Source organism: Pan troglodytes, chromosome 4, assembly GCF_028858775.2.
Source record: "Pan troglodytes isolate AG18354 chromosome 4, NHGRI_mPanTro3-v2.0_pri, whole genome shotgun sequence".
Lineage (NCBI taxonomy): Eukaryota > Metazoa > Chordata > Mammalia > Primates > Hominidae > Pan > Pan troglodytes.
In genome coordinates this window covers 54152634-54170313 of record NC_072402.2, presented here as the reverse complement: position 1 = coordinate 54170313, position 17680 = coordinate 54152634, and the positions used below count along the sequence as shown (strand labels likewise).

Here is a 17680-nt window from a genome sequence, read left to right as displayed (position 1 = left end):
AAACACAGAAACCATTAATTTGCTAAAATCTCCCTAGATCCCATTTTTAAAGATCACCTGGGAAAATCTTAGGATTTTAAAAGGTCCCAAATTCAGAAACCAGAGATTCAAGTGCAAAGGTCCTATAGGATGGCCACTGAGAAAGCTTCATTTGGTGTTCTGAAAGAAACAACCTCCTTCTAAACGGAATTGACAAGTGAGAAACCATTATTCTCTCTCTTCATAATAATTGGAAATCATCATTCTCAGTAACCTATCGCAAGAACAAAAAACCAAACACCACATATTCTCACTCACTCATAGGTGGGAATTGAACAATGAGAACACATGGACACAGGAAGGGGAACATCACACTCTGGGGACTGTTGTGGGGTGGGGGGAGGGATAGCACTGGGAGATATACCTAATGCTAGATGACGAGTTAATGGGTGCAGCGCACCAGCATGGCACATGTATACATATGTAACTAACCTGCACATTGTGCACATGTACCCTAAAACTTAAAGTATAATAATAATAAATAAAATAAAAAATAAAATTAGGGATAAGCTCTTGCTATATTGCCAAGCTTGGTCTTAAACTCCTGGGCTCAAGAAATTCTCCTGGCTTTATGGCAGCATGATTTGTAGTCCTTTGGGTATATACCCAGTGATGGGATGGCTGCGTCAAATGGTATGTATACATATGTAATAACCTGCACATTGTGCACATGTACCCTAAAACTTAAAGTATGATAATAATAAATAAATAAAAAGAAAAAAAAAAGAAGTCATATGTGGGAGTTTGAGGGTTTATAAAAGAGTTTTCATATGATTGTGGTGATGGTTATATGAATGTATACATGTGTTAAAATATATAGAACTATATACACCAAAAAACAAGTCAATAAAATTTTTTTTCAGTTAAAAAAAAAAGAAACTAAAGTAAAATCCTGTTTAACTGGAATCTAAATAATCAGAAGTTCACATACCATAATTTTATTGTCATTTTTATGAGAAAGAGACAAATAAAATAAAGCAGCTGATTCAGAGACTTACCTTTTTAAAAAAATCTGTTAAGATATGATTGGTGGGGATTCAACCCCATATTTAGCTCATATATATCAAAAGACTTCTAAACCTGTGATTGATATTCATGACAATGTTAGTATTAAGTACATTTCACTATCTTCTAGGTATTCAAAAGGTGGTTTTGCCCCAATCTGACATAAATTCTAACCCCATGTTAATCACTATATAATTATTTAATTAACCTATCCCCAGCCTAGTTTGGACAAACTGAATTCACAACAAACTGAAAAAGAGGGGTTAGTTGTTTTACTTGGAGAAGGGAGGGACAAAAGGGCTGAGTGAGCCATTTAAAACCATAATTTTAATATGCAGCATTTCTTTGTGGAACAATTAAATAACACAAGGTTAGAGACCAAAAAACTTGTATCTGCAATTTACTTTATATCAAAATAAATTTGGGAAAATCACTTAACCTCAATTTTACCAAAAGTAAATTAGGGCCACTATTATACTTCTTCTATCTCCCATGACACAAGAGTATGACATAAATACAAGTTTCATTGACCTGGCCAAATTGAACTGGATAAAGATAATTGGCCATATACATGGTGATATCTATCTTCACCTGCAGAAAATAGGATGAACCAATGATTTGACTACAAATATATAAATGCTATCTTTATGTCTTTGTATGGGTATATTAGAATAGGATGCTTCCCCACCATCAACCTGCAGTTCCCTGTAAGGTTACCAGGCCATTACTATTACTGTCGCCTACATATAAATGACAAAGCAGAAGCAAAAATCATAAAAATAAATTGCCCAACATAGAAGATGGGTCAAAAATAGAACTTAGAATCTTCAAAGCATTAAAGACAGTGCTCTGCATTAAGTAAGCACTTAATGTATTCTTGGAGCAGACTCTTGAACTGATACCCCACAGTTCTGGAAATCACTAGGCCTCCTAAGCACCCTATGGTAGACGGAAGCCCAGTGTCTTGTCAAAAATCCCAGATGCTCAAATGCGATGAAAATTACATAAGGAATATATTTCTGCTACTGTTTTTGATCACTTTTTAAACTGTTTTTATTGATATATAATAGTTGTACATATTTGGGAGGTACATGTGATATTTTAATACCTATACACAATGTATAATGATCAAGTCAGGAAAATTGGGATATCCATCAGCTCAAACATTTATCTTTTCTTTGTGATGATCATGTCTTTTTGCCCCTGTCTCTTTTTTGGCCTCTTTGCTACTTCTACAATAACACAATTTTACTCCAAGTGAGTTCACAGCAAGCAATATATTCATAATAGCAGAGGCCCAAGTTATAATTCTAGTCTTGGCCGCTCTCTCAATAACTACAGGCCTTTAGGACGTCATAATAGATGTCTTTATTTTCCCATTCTTAGAAGGGATTAAAGGTTGAATTTGACCAAAAGGCAACTGATATTAAGGATGTTGGAACCACTCCATATCTCCCAAGGAGGAAAACTTGCAGAGGTTTGAATGGAGTTGAGAGATTTTTAAAAGCCAAAGAAGAATTCCCTTTTATCCCTACTTCCATGGGACCCTCTGCTATGCTGCCAAACTCTCTACAGAGACAAAAGGGGGAAACTGGACCAGTTACATCATCGGCTCAATAATGTCTTACAGCACAACTGATACAGGATCTTTACTGACCAGAATGCCTGGATGATGTTTTGCCAGGTTTGTTGAAAAGTTATGCTATGTAAAAGTGAAACAGAAATATTATTATGAACTATGGAATGACAATAATAAAGACCTCTTCTACCTGGACTCTCAAAAAAACAGGAAAAGTGACCAAATAGTTTTTCTCAATAGCCCAAAAGACAGTCCAAACAGTTTTAAGGGATGGTTCAATTAACAGCAAAAATTCATGTTTCTTATTCCTTCTCTTGGAAAGAATTAATAAGCAGTTAAATGAGAAATGATAAGAAGAAAAGCCTCAGGATTTGGATGTCCTATAGGCAAGAATACACAGCCCCTGGAATTTTGTAAATCTCTGAGAAAACACTAAAGGTTTACTTATCCAAAGAACCAAGGGCAAAATCCACAATTGTCTTCAACTAATTTAAGTGTCATCTCATTTCTCAATTATTTTCAATGTAATTGATCACATTGAATTACATTTTGAATAACACCGGGAAAAGGTTGGACTGCAGATGCATGTTTTCACTTCATTTTCGATCAAAGAACCAAATTAATCTGTAGGATATTATGAGCACATTATCCAGCAACAGCCCGCCACATGTCTGCCCACTCTCAGAAGACAATGTATGTCTTATCTTCATTCACCGATTCCACAAACATTTCACCAACCCAATGAAAAGCCCAGGGTAAAGAAGACAATGATATGAACCCTGTCCTCAAAGAGTTTAAAATTTGGTACAAAAGATATGTTTGCATGCCAAATTACTATAACATGAAGCAAAACGTAATAACTGCCACAAATGAGGATTTAAAAAATGCAAACACCTATGGCATTTCAGAGGCAACAGCTACATTATGGAAAAGGGGACATTTCTTGCCATTTTAAAAATCACTCGAAAAAGTATTCCAGATGATTAAACAGATCTGAGAAAATGAAGCATCATAGCTGAAGGAAGAAAAAACAAAATTAAAAAATTGTTTAAAAGTAGCATCTTCATGTTTTCATTCAACCTAACACACCCCAGAAAAACGTAAAATGTGGTCAGATTTCTCCAGTCAAACTTCTTCCATTCTCTGTGAGAAAGCTAGGTTCAAATGCCTCCACAATCCTGAGATTAAAATGGAAAGTGAGAGAACCTTACATCATTGTACATGTGCATTGGTCAAATTACCTTTAGGATTAAAAATCATATTTTTATTTTTTCAATTAACACTGTAAACATGGGCAGTCAGAAGCCTCTTACCTTTGCTGTTTAATTATCCATCTGATTGCAGCTCAGATCAGCTCTTTATAATCCAATTTTGAGAAAATGATACATCTATTTAAAAGCACATATAGCTTGTTTTGTTCAAGTAGAAAGTGACCAAATTCTCCTAGACTGAGAAAAGATTGGCATGTTTGCTTGTGCATATCAGATTATTTAGTTGCAAAACTGGGAATTATTCCACAGATGTGAATGGATTTCTAATTTATGTCACAAAGGAGAGATTATACTCTTAGGATAAGTTATTTACTTACTCATTTTCCTAATTCGATTTCAACACACATGAGAACTTCAAGTCAGGAAAGCATTGCCAACAATGCTTCAACAGAGACAACCAAAAAGAGATCATAAATGTCTTATTAGCTGTAAATAATGATAAAAATCAAATCTTTGGGAATATAATTACAGCTGGTCTAGCTTAAAGGGTTTTACATTTATATTAGCCCAAGTAAATCACAGTATACTAATTTTAATTTATACATTAAAATAGGTTTGTTGTACTGGTTGCCATAAATTTCAAAACAAGAAAAATCAAGAAGGATCAACTTCGTTATTTTTTTTAATCACATTTTCCAACTGTAAGGTCCATAGCTCCTCCTTTTCTGCCTGTTGACAAGTGTACTTCTCCTGCTTTCTAACTTTAAGTACACTCCTCTCTGCAGTAACTTGTCTGAGCTTGTTTGTCATAGTTCTTACTGGCAATTTCTAAGCTATCCTTTCATGATCTTTTGAAGAAACAATGTATAAGTGCACTTGTGTTATTTTATGTTCATGCCTTCCCCTTGTTTTCTTTCCTTGGCACCATAGAAGCAGACATACATGTCTGTAACTTATGATGCCTTATGTATTATTTTTACCTGCATATATTCAGAAACTATTTTTAAGAAAAGGACTGGACTGATAAATCAGGGCTAGGAAGCCTGGTCATTGTGTGGGCTTGGACAAGTAATATAATTCACTAGACCTATATTTTCAGGTACAAAATGAGGACGACCCTGCCAGAGAATCAATCATCAAAACTGCGACAACTCTGAAACTGTATGACTCTCTAGCTCTTTGACTTGGGACTTCACACTTAGATGTCATTTGTTACTTTAAAAGATGGTTGGTTCCATTGTGGAAGACAGTGTGGTGATTCCTCAAGGATCTAGAACCTGAAATACCATTTGACCCAGCAATCCCATTACTGGGTATATACCCAAAGGATTATAAATCATTCTATTATAAAGATACACGCATGCGTATGTTTATTGCAGCACTATTCACAATAGCAAAGACATGGAATCAACCCAAATGCCGATCAATGATAGACTGAATAAAGAAAATGTGGTACATATATACCATGGAATACTATGCAGCCATAAAAAGGAATGAGATAATGTCCTTTGCAGGGACATGGATGAAGCCAGAAGCCATCATCCTCAGCAAACTAACACAGGAACAGATAACCAAACACCACATGTTTTCACTCGTAAGTGGGAGCTAAACAATGAGAACACATGACACAGGGAAGGGAACAATACACACCAGGGCATGTTGGGAGGCAGTGAGGGGAAGGAGAGCATCAGGATAAATAGCTAACGCATGTGGGGCTTAATACCTAGGTAATGGGTTGATAGGTGCACCAAACCACCATGGCACACATTTACCTATGTAACAAACCTGCACATTCTGCACATGTATCCCAGAACTTAAAGTAAAATAAAATTTAAAAATAAAGATGGTTGGTCTTTCCCCTGATAGATAGAAACACAAAGACGAAGCGGCACATACATGAGCAGGGAGTGTAAACAAGAGAGAAGGGGTGGGGGAAGAAAGTGAGAGAGAAAGAAGGAAAAATGAGGCAAGAGAGACAAAAACCCAGAGACAAGGTAGGGAACAGGGTGAGGAATTTAGAGAAAGAGGAGAGAATTTGGGAAAACAGAAGAGTGTATACAGTAAGAGAGCTAAAGAAGAGGTCTAATTAATAGTATACAACCAATTATAGGGTACAAAATTTTAAAATTCTTGCATGCATTTTTTGCATGTCAACAAATACCTACAGGTGTTAGTTTCTCTCCAGAAAAGAAAAAGCAAAATACTTGGATATTGAAGTGCTAATTTTAAATGTCGGTAAAAATTTGTGAGGGAACAAAGTTATTTTCTATTATGAATTTACTAAACACTAGATGACATTTTAAGCCATCATATGTTATCAATAAAAATTAGCACAAGAGAAATTCCAGCACAGGGCACAGGATATAGTAGGCAATAATATACCTTAGAGAGAGAGAAGAAGGAAAATGAGAGACAGAGGAAGGCTCTATTTTAAAATGACATAAATCATCTTCCTGATCTTGAAGACTAATGGAGATAGGGAGAAAGGATAAAATAAGCCCATGTAAAATTGCCTAGACTCGGAACAAGCAACAAGTACAAACTACAGTAAAAAGTTAAATAACCAGAACTCAATTAACTACAATTCTCAATTTGCTAGAACACATCCACACACCTTTACAGTCCAGTATTCAAGGAGACAACTTTACAAAAAAATAAAAGATTTCAATGTTCATGAAATAATAATAGCAATTACCACCACCACCATTAGCAACTCCCTAGGAATGTCTGGAGAACAGTCACATCTAGTACCTACAGCATTAGAGTCCAGAGAACAATAACCACTGTTGTTACACATGCAGACCAGGAGGCCATGCAAGGACCTCTGCGATCAAGCCTAGTTACTCAAAGTAGTGCCTGCACTTCGTAGTCAATGTGTTGACTGCTTTAAATGGTTTCCCACTGGAGAGTTAGAAATGTCATCCCATGCCTAAAATTTTTGGAGCCAGAGTTCTCCAGCCAGTAGCCCACTCCCTTCTCTTCTCTTCCCCACCTTCAGTTCTTTTCTGCAGTGAGGGGCCTTGCACACACTCCCAAGGACACCTCAGCCCACACATCTAAGATTCATACACAGCCCCACACTCTTTGGTCCTAGGAGTGCTCAACACAAGTGGTACAGTTCACCTTTGGGAGATGAGACCTCAAGAGAGACCCACGTAGGCCCTGGAAGTCATCTTGGGATCACTTAGGTAGGAACTGTGGGGTACCAAGTGGTTTAGAAGAGGGAATGGGGTGCTTTGGATTGACAATATCCACATGGCTCTGCAGAATCGTCTCCCCATAAGGCATGGCACAGTGGAGGAAGACCAGTAGGGCCCTCTAAAGCAAGTGACACGAGGCAAGAGCCTCTTTCCCCAGGTTTAAGGGTGCTACTGTTAACATGGCATTTCTGCCTTAACCTGGGTTAGCCAGGAAATCTAATTAGCCATATCTCATTCCATGCAGCCAGACTGAATAGTATTTGGTTGTGCTATACAGTGAAAATAAACAACCTAAGCTCTAAAATTACTGTAACTCAGGTGGTCAAATGATTTTGGTTTTAATCCCCTGGAATCCCTGCCCAATTAGCACAAGAGGATAAATTTTCTTCAGCAATAAACCCCTAAATGCCTCATGCATACTGCTTAAGAATAAGCTAGCACAAAGAGAACCTTTACTCTCAGTGACCAAACAGAGAGTAAAGTTTTTGTCTCAACTTCTCCTTCCTTACTCTCAGTCTACAAAACATCATGCAAGGCTGACCCAAGGCCAGAAGCCAAATTTAATGGTGATCCTCCTCTCTTGTTCTCTCTTCTTGTAATACCTCATCCTGACATGCCCGAGTTATCCTCTGTAGGAACACAAGAAGATCCACTTTCCCAAAACAGTGTCCTATACCTCTGTTCCCCACCCTCTACCACCTGATTTTTTTTTCTTGTCTTTTTGGGCTTTAATCTGGTCACGGTCAACTAACTAAGAGAATAAACTACTTATCATATACTAGTGAGCTAGTGAGTGTTATCAGTCGAATAGGTCATCTACCCAACTTAATTAACATTGCAAAAATGAGGTCAGAGCAGTGAAGGCACACAAGCTCCTTGGAACACTTCGAATAAACTGTACAGCCTGCTCGACTGAGAGACCACCACATATAGACACAGTAGAAGGAATATATAAAAGAGACGAGACTTGTCCTAATAGATTTGCAGTACAGCTGAGAGACAGAATCTATATAACATGGAAAGAGCTTTAATAATATTATAAAATAACACAAGGATACAAATCAGTGAGTAATAAGGCCTTTTTCCCTCCTATTTTCTAATGTACTCCCAAAAGTCTCATCTGCCATAAGCTTTCCCTGAAATTTTGATTAAGAGATAGAAGGCTTGGCCTGAATAGTAAAAGAAACAGCTTGGAAGAATTTAGACACATTTCCTTCCTTCTCTGCTTCCTCATGTTTCCTGTCCTTAGAAGTTAGGCTTTTTGAAGGATGTTTGGAAGTGTTCCCTGCATGTCCATGTGCTTCTGCTACCTCAGTCTTGTTTTTATTACTATAATATATCAGGGCCCTCAAGAATTATCTTTATTCTTCCTATGTAAGAGTGAATAGTAATTTCATTTCAGTTTTTCCAGCTGCTCCTTTATATTGTTCTGCCCCATGACTTCAAAAAGATAGGAAACCCTTGAAGTCCTAGAATCCTAGACTCAGAGTCAGAAAGCACACATTCTTATTCTAGTTCTAGTGCTTAGTAGCTGTGAGGAAAGTATTTAACTCTTCTGAGTCTCAATGCCGTCTGTAAGATGGGGGCCTGTTTCAGCAAATGCCAAATCAAATCCCTTTCTGCGAGAGCAAACAACATGGTGCTGCTTAATAGGCATGGTTGATGTGAGCACTTGTGGCAGATATTCTCTGCTTTGGAATTTCTCTGAACAAGATCCGATTGATTTGTTTATTCAGTTAACAAATATTTTCTTGAGCACCTAATATGTATCAGACTCTCCACTGAGTGCTTATTAGAACCACTGGAGCTATGAGCCACCCAGTTGCTACTGGACAGTTTCTATTTTCAAATTACCACTTTCTAGTGCTCTCCCTTTTGGAGAATAGTTAAGAATATGTGTCATGGCCAGGCGCAGTGGCTTACACCTGTAATCCCAGCACTTTGGGAGGCCAAGGTGGGTGGATCACTTGAGGCCAGGATTTTGAGACCAGCCTGGCCAACACAGTGAAATCCCATCTCTACTAAAAGTACAAAAAAATTAGCTGGGCATGGTGTCACATGCTTGTAGTCCCAGCTACTCAGGAAGCTGAGGCAGGAGAATCACTTGAACCCAGGAGGCAGAGGCGTCAGTGAGCCGAGGTGACACCACTGCACTGTAGCTTGGGCAACAGGGTGAGACTTCATTGCAAAAAAAAAAAAAAAAAAAGCAAAAGAAACAAAGAATGTGTGTCATGTTGCTTGCTTAAATTCTATTTGCAGAATTTTGGAATGACACGTGTCCTTCTCCTGGCTTCATTATACATCAAAATTCCCAAAGTTAAAGTTTTTTCAAGACATAAGTCAGCATAGTTGCTAAGAAATTCTCCCTTGGGCTTGATAGAAGAGAATTAAAATATATCTGGACTTCATCAAGTCTGGTTTTTCAGTCTGTCATGGGAGGCTGGAGTCACTAGGGATAAATTAAATTATTAAGAATGAAAGTTTCCAATAGTGTAAGGAGAGACGTGGTAGTGAGCAGCACATCAAGATAATGAGTGAGCACACGCACCACACACCAGGACTCATGGATACTTATGCTGTAATCCATAAGTGCACCTCCTCAATATGCCACCTCTGAAAACCAAAAATGTAACAAGCAAATATTAGAATAGTCATTCCTGCTCAGTGGAGTCCCTAGCTACAGTCAAATAAAAGAAGACGAGCTTCTTTGAAGCTTGAAAACAAAGAGCACCTTTCCAGTGGACAACTAACTAAAGTGGTGTGATTTTGGTATAAGTTTGTGTGTGTGAGTGTGTGTGTGTGTTGTGTGTGTGTGTGTATGTGTACACATTTAGTTTTATTGTAACAAAGCAACTTGTACTTTTCACGTTTAAAACTGAGCATCATCTTTCCTTTACAGTGAAACAAAAAGAAAACTTAAAAATAAGCAGGAACAAAATTACAATAGAGAAAGTCAATTCCAAATAAGATCCTACAGGTTCTTCTGATTCTCCCATTGAGTGGCAGGGCTCAAGTCATCATTAGGAGATAATTTATTTTAAAAGTGTCATCTTAAACTGCAAAGATGTCTGTCAAATATCACAATAAACATGCCAAAGGAGAAGCCATGTTGTCAAAATGCCCACTTAACCTACCCAAACATCTCAGATCCACCCTTTGCTGACCTTCTATAATCCCATTTTGTTTTTTAGTTTTTTTCTTTTTTAAAACAAGAGAAAATAGACAGATACATGTTGGTAAATGCTAACTGTCCATATTCACATAGAGACACCGTGTACTCTCTAAGCCCAAGATACAGAGAAAGGAGGGAAAAAGCTAGAATTCTATGCACTACTACACAGGGGCCTAGCACCCTCCAGCTTCCAGCAGAATGAAAGGAGCAGGTTTTTCTTTTTTCCCACAGAGCTCGGTGGTGTTGATTCCATACAGTTTTTGTTCAGACAGAAAGGGATAAAAATGAATTTCAAACAGAAAGGCGTAGAGACACTTTTCCCATTGTATTCTGCAATAAGTTGAGAACCATGGTGTAGAGCAAAGAGACCTCAACAACAGGGCAACAGAGCACAAGAGGAAAAAGAAAAGACTGGAACTTGCTCCCAGGGACTGGAGAAAAATTTTTAAACAGGAAAGTTGGAACCTATCAGTGTTCTAGTAATCTTTTCCTTCATCCTTCTCTCCTTCCTCCCCTTCATCATCATCTTCATCTTCTTCACCTTCATCTTCATTGTCTTCTTCATTAGTATCTTTTTATCCTTCCTCCTCTTCATCATCATCATCATCTTCTTCTCATTCTGCTTCTTCATCATCCATATCGGGAACCAAGTAGTACTGTAATGAGTTTGACCAAATATCATCTTTGGTGACCTCTCATAACTCATCAGCACCTGCATCAGAATGGTCAGTAAACCAGGTAAAGAAGCTCTCTGGTTCCTCATGCTGCCTCTTCCTGCTGGCTTTATTCTGCATTTGACTTGAAACATTTCATCAAATCCTTTCCAGATTTCCATTTCATTTCAGTGGACTTTGAAGATGGATCACCACTCTCATTCAGATGAAATTCTTTGGAGAGAAGTTTATTTTCAAAGTAAAGATTTTCATCAAAATAAAAACCTATTCTGTAACCTGATTTAATATCTTCAAATTCTGTCATTTCAACTCTGCTCAAATAATGCAGTGCCTCTTCATCCTCCTCCAGCAGGGCAGACACTTGTGGATGTTTGACAAATGTTGTTACCCCAAAATTTGGGATTTTGGCGATCAATTCTGACATCTTCTGAAAAAATGGTTGGCAGAGTTTGTCATATTTCTGTTCTACTTTCAAAATCTCCTCACTGGCTTCTTCATTAAGTCTGTCTATTTCATTTTGTACTCCATCAATGCGTTCAGTTGCTTCTTGCTGTTCTTTTTCTCCCTTCTTCAGCAAGCCTGCAGAGGCCAATGTCTCCTCCAGTCCCAGAGCAGGAGGCATTCTTGGTTTCTTCTTTTGAGGCGGGAGTGGAGACTGGCATTTGGGGGCCATGCTGCTAGGGAAGTCCAAGAACCAGACCACAAGTCTCCTTGCTCATCCAGAAGCAGGCAGAACACTCTGGTATAAGATTTATTGGTTAAAAGTGAGCAATAACACATGGGTATTTGAAGGATCCCTTTACACTATTAATTCCATTCTTAATTAATAGCATAAATGTCCATTCTTAATTTTATAAATGCAGAACCATTTATAAAAATGGAAAAGCCATAGCTGTTTGGACCCCCCAAGGAGGCTAATCAACCCACCAAGATAGAACAGGAGTTTGTAAACATACCTTTGGCGTAATTGTTTGATAATTTATTATATAATAGTTAGTTCTTTAACAAATGGCTTTTATTTTCCCTGATCTAAATTAATATTAGAAGGAGAATGAGTGCTCTCAAAAAATGGGAGAAAATGCAGAAAATAACATTATTTTCCCTTCAAACATCCATCTTCTCCATATGCTTATGATGGGTGACAGAAAGAGGAGGAAAATCAGGCCTCCCAGGGAATACACAGTTGGGGGGAATCCCTGCCCCAAACATGCATAGGCAGGGCTACAATTTTGCACAATCCCACTTATACTCTTGGTGAAATTTACCTCCAGGACTATGCGGTGCACAATCTGCCTGCTGTGCACAGGGACTCTATCTACAGGCACCCAATAATCCATGAAGAGGAAAGTGCACCTAGCCCAGGGAAATAATATTGTGTTGCCCTGCGGGCTAGTTCAATCCAAAGGGAGTCAAGGAAAAGAAAGAGAAAGTGTTCACTGACTTTAATAATTATTCAAGATTCAGAAGTATCTGGGAATTATAAAATATTTGATTCTGTAATCACATCAGAGGAAAGCCTTTCCATTTGACTGATTCTCCAACAAACCAAACCACAGAGGGAATGGCTGAGCAAACAGTTTTCCTACCTTCATGCTCACACACATGGTGGAACATACCAGCAAACAAAAAAACATTCACCAGATTTCAATTGATGAAACACACTGGGAAGAGGTGCCTTCCCTTTGGTTGACTTTAAAAACATTAACTGATACAGTTTAAGTTTTTGTTTCAACCTATAAAATAGAGTTGTTACCTTAAATATATGACATTTAAAGACAAGGGATTTCTATCAGACCAGATGAAGAATACGCTGGACCTCAGTCTGGTGACCAAGCATTATTCACATGAGAAACGTTCTTAACCCAAACACTTCAGAATGGCATAGGAAGCTTGCTTTACTGAGATGCTCAAGGATGTGTTAGAAGCAGGATCTCTGAAAAGCAGGAGTGAAAAGGACAGGACCACTCTAGGGCCAGGTATCCCTAATCAGGGGGCTGATGCTTCAGAATGCCCTCTCCTGCCCTTCTCCAGCCATGCCTCTCCATGGAACCAGCAGTCTGCAGGGCTGTGATACATACCCACCTGCAGGGACAACTTCCCTTCTAGACTCTTCCCCAAGTACTCATGACCCTTGAATTTCCTGCCCCAAGTGGTCCGAAACCAGCTTCCAGGGCCCGGGTGTGTCTTCACCCTCCCAAAGCAGATCAACTCACAAGTGTGCACACCCCTAGGCCTGAGGGGTGTTCATGGGCAGCTAGTGGATGTGGGTGTGAATAAAATTGAATGAGCAGGCTGGCTCATCCACACACATTCTTACAAGGATCCTCCAGTTGCACAGTGGAGCCAGGGCAAGAAGAGAAGGAATAGGTTGTGGAATAGGGGGGTCTTGTCCTGGGCCCCCAAATGTTAGGGGTGAGCCTGGAATGGGATAAATCATATAATGAAATGAGTACTATTCAGTGATCCAAAGAAAAATCTCCTCTCTCTGTTTCCTATCCTCACGGTGACCACATAAACGGAGTATCTCAACCAGGACACTGGGGAGCATGAAAGGTATCTTAACTAGATGGGACACCAGCTCAACAGGTGAGGCCAGGACTGTCTTGCAAACTAGGATATAAAGTCATCCTAGCTACACCGAATTGTAGAATAGTGTCTTCCCTTAAGATGATCATTCACTACCACTGAGCCCAGAGTTCCATAAATCATTGCCATCCATTGGCATCCAGCATTTCCCCCCTCATTGGGTTCTTTTCCTCATTAGAGAGTGTTTGTGTTTGGTGTACCAAGAAGTAAATAAAACCTCATTTTCATCATATACAACAGACTCTGGGCATATAATAGAAAGCATCATATGTGGTTCCAACTTCTGTAGTTTTCCTACAAAGTTTGCTCAATCTTTTAAGTTTGTAGGTTGACATTCCAAATAAAAGGAGTAGAAAATAAGAAGGAAACCCGTGAAACAAGAGAACCATCAGAAACCCCTGCAAACTCACCAAAGAAAGTTGGATCTAGGGATTCCTGCAGGAGGTAGAAAATCAAAGATAAATAGTATATGGAATTTTAAAAGAAAACATTGTGGATGGCCTTTTCTGGAGCCCAGCCTGCACTGAGCCTATGCATACAGGATTTAATCAGGACTAGACAGTGCAATCCAGACGTGCACACCCTAGATGAGGGAGTTTCTAGGAAAGTCTATGGCCACATCCTTGGCGTCTAGTTAATGTGTCTCCCGTGCTGCTTCTTGGCAAATTCCAGTAGCCTGATCTTATCTCATAGCTCTTGCACAATACACACAGACACAGACACACACACACACACACACACACAATTTCTACAGTGCTTCCAGCCAGTGCTACTGTTCACCATTATTTACACTAGCAGCTCTTAAACATGACCACACATCACAATTATCCTGGGAGCTTCTCTAACATACAGATTCCCAAGCAGCTCTTGGGTAAGGCTGGGACCTTTCTACCCTTAGTAAACAAACAATCCAGATGACTATAAAAGCAAAACATTCTAACCCCTGGAGAAGCTCTGCCAGAGCAGTACAGGCTGAATTCCATCTGATCAGCATGCAGTCATGCCCTCATGCTGTTTTTCTTGGTCTATTCCTACCTTGGGGTCTTCCCAGAAAGAGCTGAAGATGTGCTGCCCAACACCATGGAGACAAGGCCCCACAACAAACAGCTGTCCTTTCCTGCCACGGCCAAACTCCAACCAACTGCCAATTCAAACATGTCCTGAAATGGCTCTCTATTTATTGACTTTCATGAGAAACTACTTGAGCTTTATTGAGAAATAAAATACACACATGCAACAAGTTATGAAAATTTTAGAATGGTTCCTCTTTTTTATGGACAGTCTTTAGTTTCTAATCCAACAATGAAATGATTCCTTCAAATGAAATTTTAACCCATTTATTTCCTTCTTTCTCTCTCTCCTCCTCCCCATCCCACACACACTCATACAATGATCTGTGGGCTTTTTGTTAAATTAGTGATTCTCAATGAATAGAGGCCCAACCCTTCCAGAAGAACAAATCAATGTCTCCAGGAAGCCATGTAATTTTTCTGTTTGTGAAAATGAACCAAATGTTTTCAAAGGGAAAGAAACACTGCCAGCCTCATCTTTGATTCATCCAGAATATGGATGGGAGAAAGTTATATCAATCAATCAACTTGAATTTCATGTTTTACAAATGGTATAGTGTGATCAGAAATAAGCCAAAATTTATAAGTAATTGGCATAGAAGAATTAATAAAATAAGTAAAATTAGAGAAGTGCTATCAGGTAAAAATCCCTCCTTAACAGTAGAGAAGCAGATTATGAGAATCCAGTCATCACTCTGGATATTATCATCACAGGCAAAAATCAGCTACGTCAGCTGTTGACAGAGCAGAGAAAGTTAAAAAAACTCTACTCCTCTGGCACTGTTTTGAAGTTCAGTAATATTCAGCTTGGTAAGGCATTCAGTGCACTGATTGCTACTTCCCCTGGAAGCAGTCAGTGCCTGTCTCCTGTGTTATTCCCACAGATCTCAGGGATGGGGCCATTACAAGACCGTCCCTCTGATCATGGCTGCCAAAAACTCAACATAGCGTGATAGTGGTGCCTCCTCGCCAAGGGAGAAAATCAGTGCTAAACATGGTACCCAAATTTCCACTCATCATACTGTGGTGGCATTAGAGGATATGGAGCTATAAAAGCTAAAAAATAAAAAAGCAAGGCCAGGCCAGGCATGGCAGCTCACACCTGTAATCCCAGTACTTTCAGAGGTCAAGGTGGGAGGATGGTGGGAAGCCAGGATTTCAATACCAGCCTAGACAATAAAGTGAGATCCCATCTCTATAAACTTTTTTTTGTTTTTTGATTAGCTAGGCATGGTGGCACATGCCTGTAGTCCCAGCTATTTGGGAGGCTGAGGCGGGAGGATTGCTTGAACTCAGGAGTTCAAGGTTGCAGTGAGTTATAATCGCACCACTGCACTCCAGCCTAAGTGACAGCATAACTTCATCTTTAAAAAAATAAATAAATAAAAATAATTAAATAAAAATTTAATTTATTAAATGCACCCGCTTGCTTCCTGAAATATGCCAAGCTGAAGAAATATCTCTTCAATATATTAGTCCTTGGCATTATTTCACTAAACTATTTCATTAAACTAACACCTCATTCCTCTTGCTTTATTGTTCTTTTCACTATGCTTTAGATCATTTTCCTAAGTTAGTTTAAAAGTGAGACTAAATGCTCACCCTCCATAAGTCAAGACTTCCTTAAAACATAGGACATAACATACATATTATTCCACTTGTATAAGCAAAAATTTGACATGAAATAGCTTGAAACAAAGTTTGGAAGGATGTGCATGGTGACATTCCCATTGGTTCGTTTAAGATGGTCCAAGATTTCTGTTCCTGTTACTTACCTCTTTTCTACTAGAAACATTAATTATTTATTATTTGTATGCTCGTCAAGCTTTTAAAAAAAGGGTGGGAAATATTGAAGTTACTTACCAATGGAAGCTATCAATATCTGATATTATAATTACAGGTGCTCCTCAACTTACAATGGGATTATGTCCTAATAAACCCATTGTAAGTTGAAATATCATTAATTCAAAAATGCATTTAATATACCTATCCTACCAAGAATCATAGCTTAGCCTAGCCTACCTAAACATGCTCCAAACTCACATTAGCCTACAGTTGGGCAAAATCATCTAACACAAAACCTACTTTATAATAAAGTATTGAATATCTCTTGTAATTTTAAATGCTGCAGTGAAAGTGAAAAAAGAAAAAGAAAAGGAAGAGCAAAATCAACTGCACCGAACAATGAAGGGACAGAGTAATTCAACAGGAAGGGAACAGTTTCTACTGAATGCATGTAATTTCACACCATCATAAAAATAGTTGAAAAATTCTAAGTCGAACCATCATGAGTTGTGGACTGACTGTATTTCGAAAATCTAGGAACAAATGGCTAACATTAGACTTCTGACTATATCATTTCTTTTGCTATCGTTATCCATTGTTTGGGTGATCTGCCATTGCCAAAATGCATCTACTAGGTTGAATGGAAGTATTTGTCCACAATCTTATTTTAAAACATAGGAACGAGATGGTCATAAATGAGAGGTTACTTACCCTCCTGAAACAGCCACTAATTCCACAAATCGGCTGCTTGTTGTTCAAGACAGAGACCCTCACGGATAAAGTAAATAAGGATTTATCCTATCAATGAATTGAAAGATGCATTCATTTAAAAATTACTTGATATCACAATTGGCATTTCAATTTTATAGTTCTTCTTGCTCTCACTTTTCTTAGAGATTGTACAACAGGAGGCAGATACCAAATAGGCTCCCTAAGAAAATTTAGAATGGCTCTATTAATCTCTCTCTGACTTCAAGACAATGTTTAAAAATAAATGTCTGGCTTAACATTTTACAAATGCATCTTTTTAAACATTAATATTTTTTCTGTGCACCACAAGAGAGAAATTTTGTATTGAATCTAAGTTAGGAGCAATTCAATGAGATTGAAATCACCCAAGACAGCCTCCATCTCTTTATCTCCATCACTTGGAAGATTTCTTGATTACACTTTGGAGCCCTTTAACAACTAGGATTGTCTCATTTTCAAGATCTGCCAGTCTCAAATTTTTCAACATTTCCTACTCTTTCCCTCCTGTTGAATTTATCCTGCCCCTTCATTGTTCTCAGTAGTTGATTTTGCCCTTACTTTTCTTTGTTCTTCCAGTCTTCTTAAACTGGGATATAAATTCCCAGCCCA

General features: G+C 38.4%; 1 protein-coding gene and 1 pseudogene across 13 annotated transcripts in view; both read right to left on the bottom strand.

Moving 5' to 3' along the window:
• Positions 1–17680, bottom strand: part of PDE4D (phosphodiesterase 4D) — a 1566198-nt gene that overhangs the window by 1489233 nt on the left and 59285 nt on the right. The window lies entirely within an intron of this gene.
• LOC107974958 (protein SET-like) lies at positions 7738–15835 on the bottom strand (annotated as a pseudogene).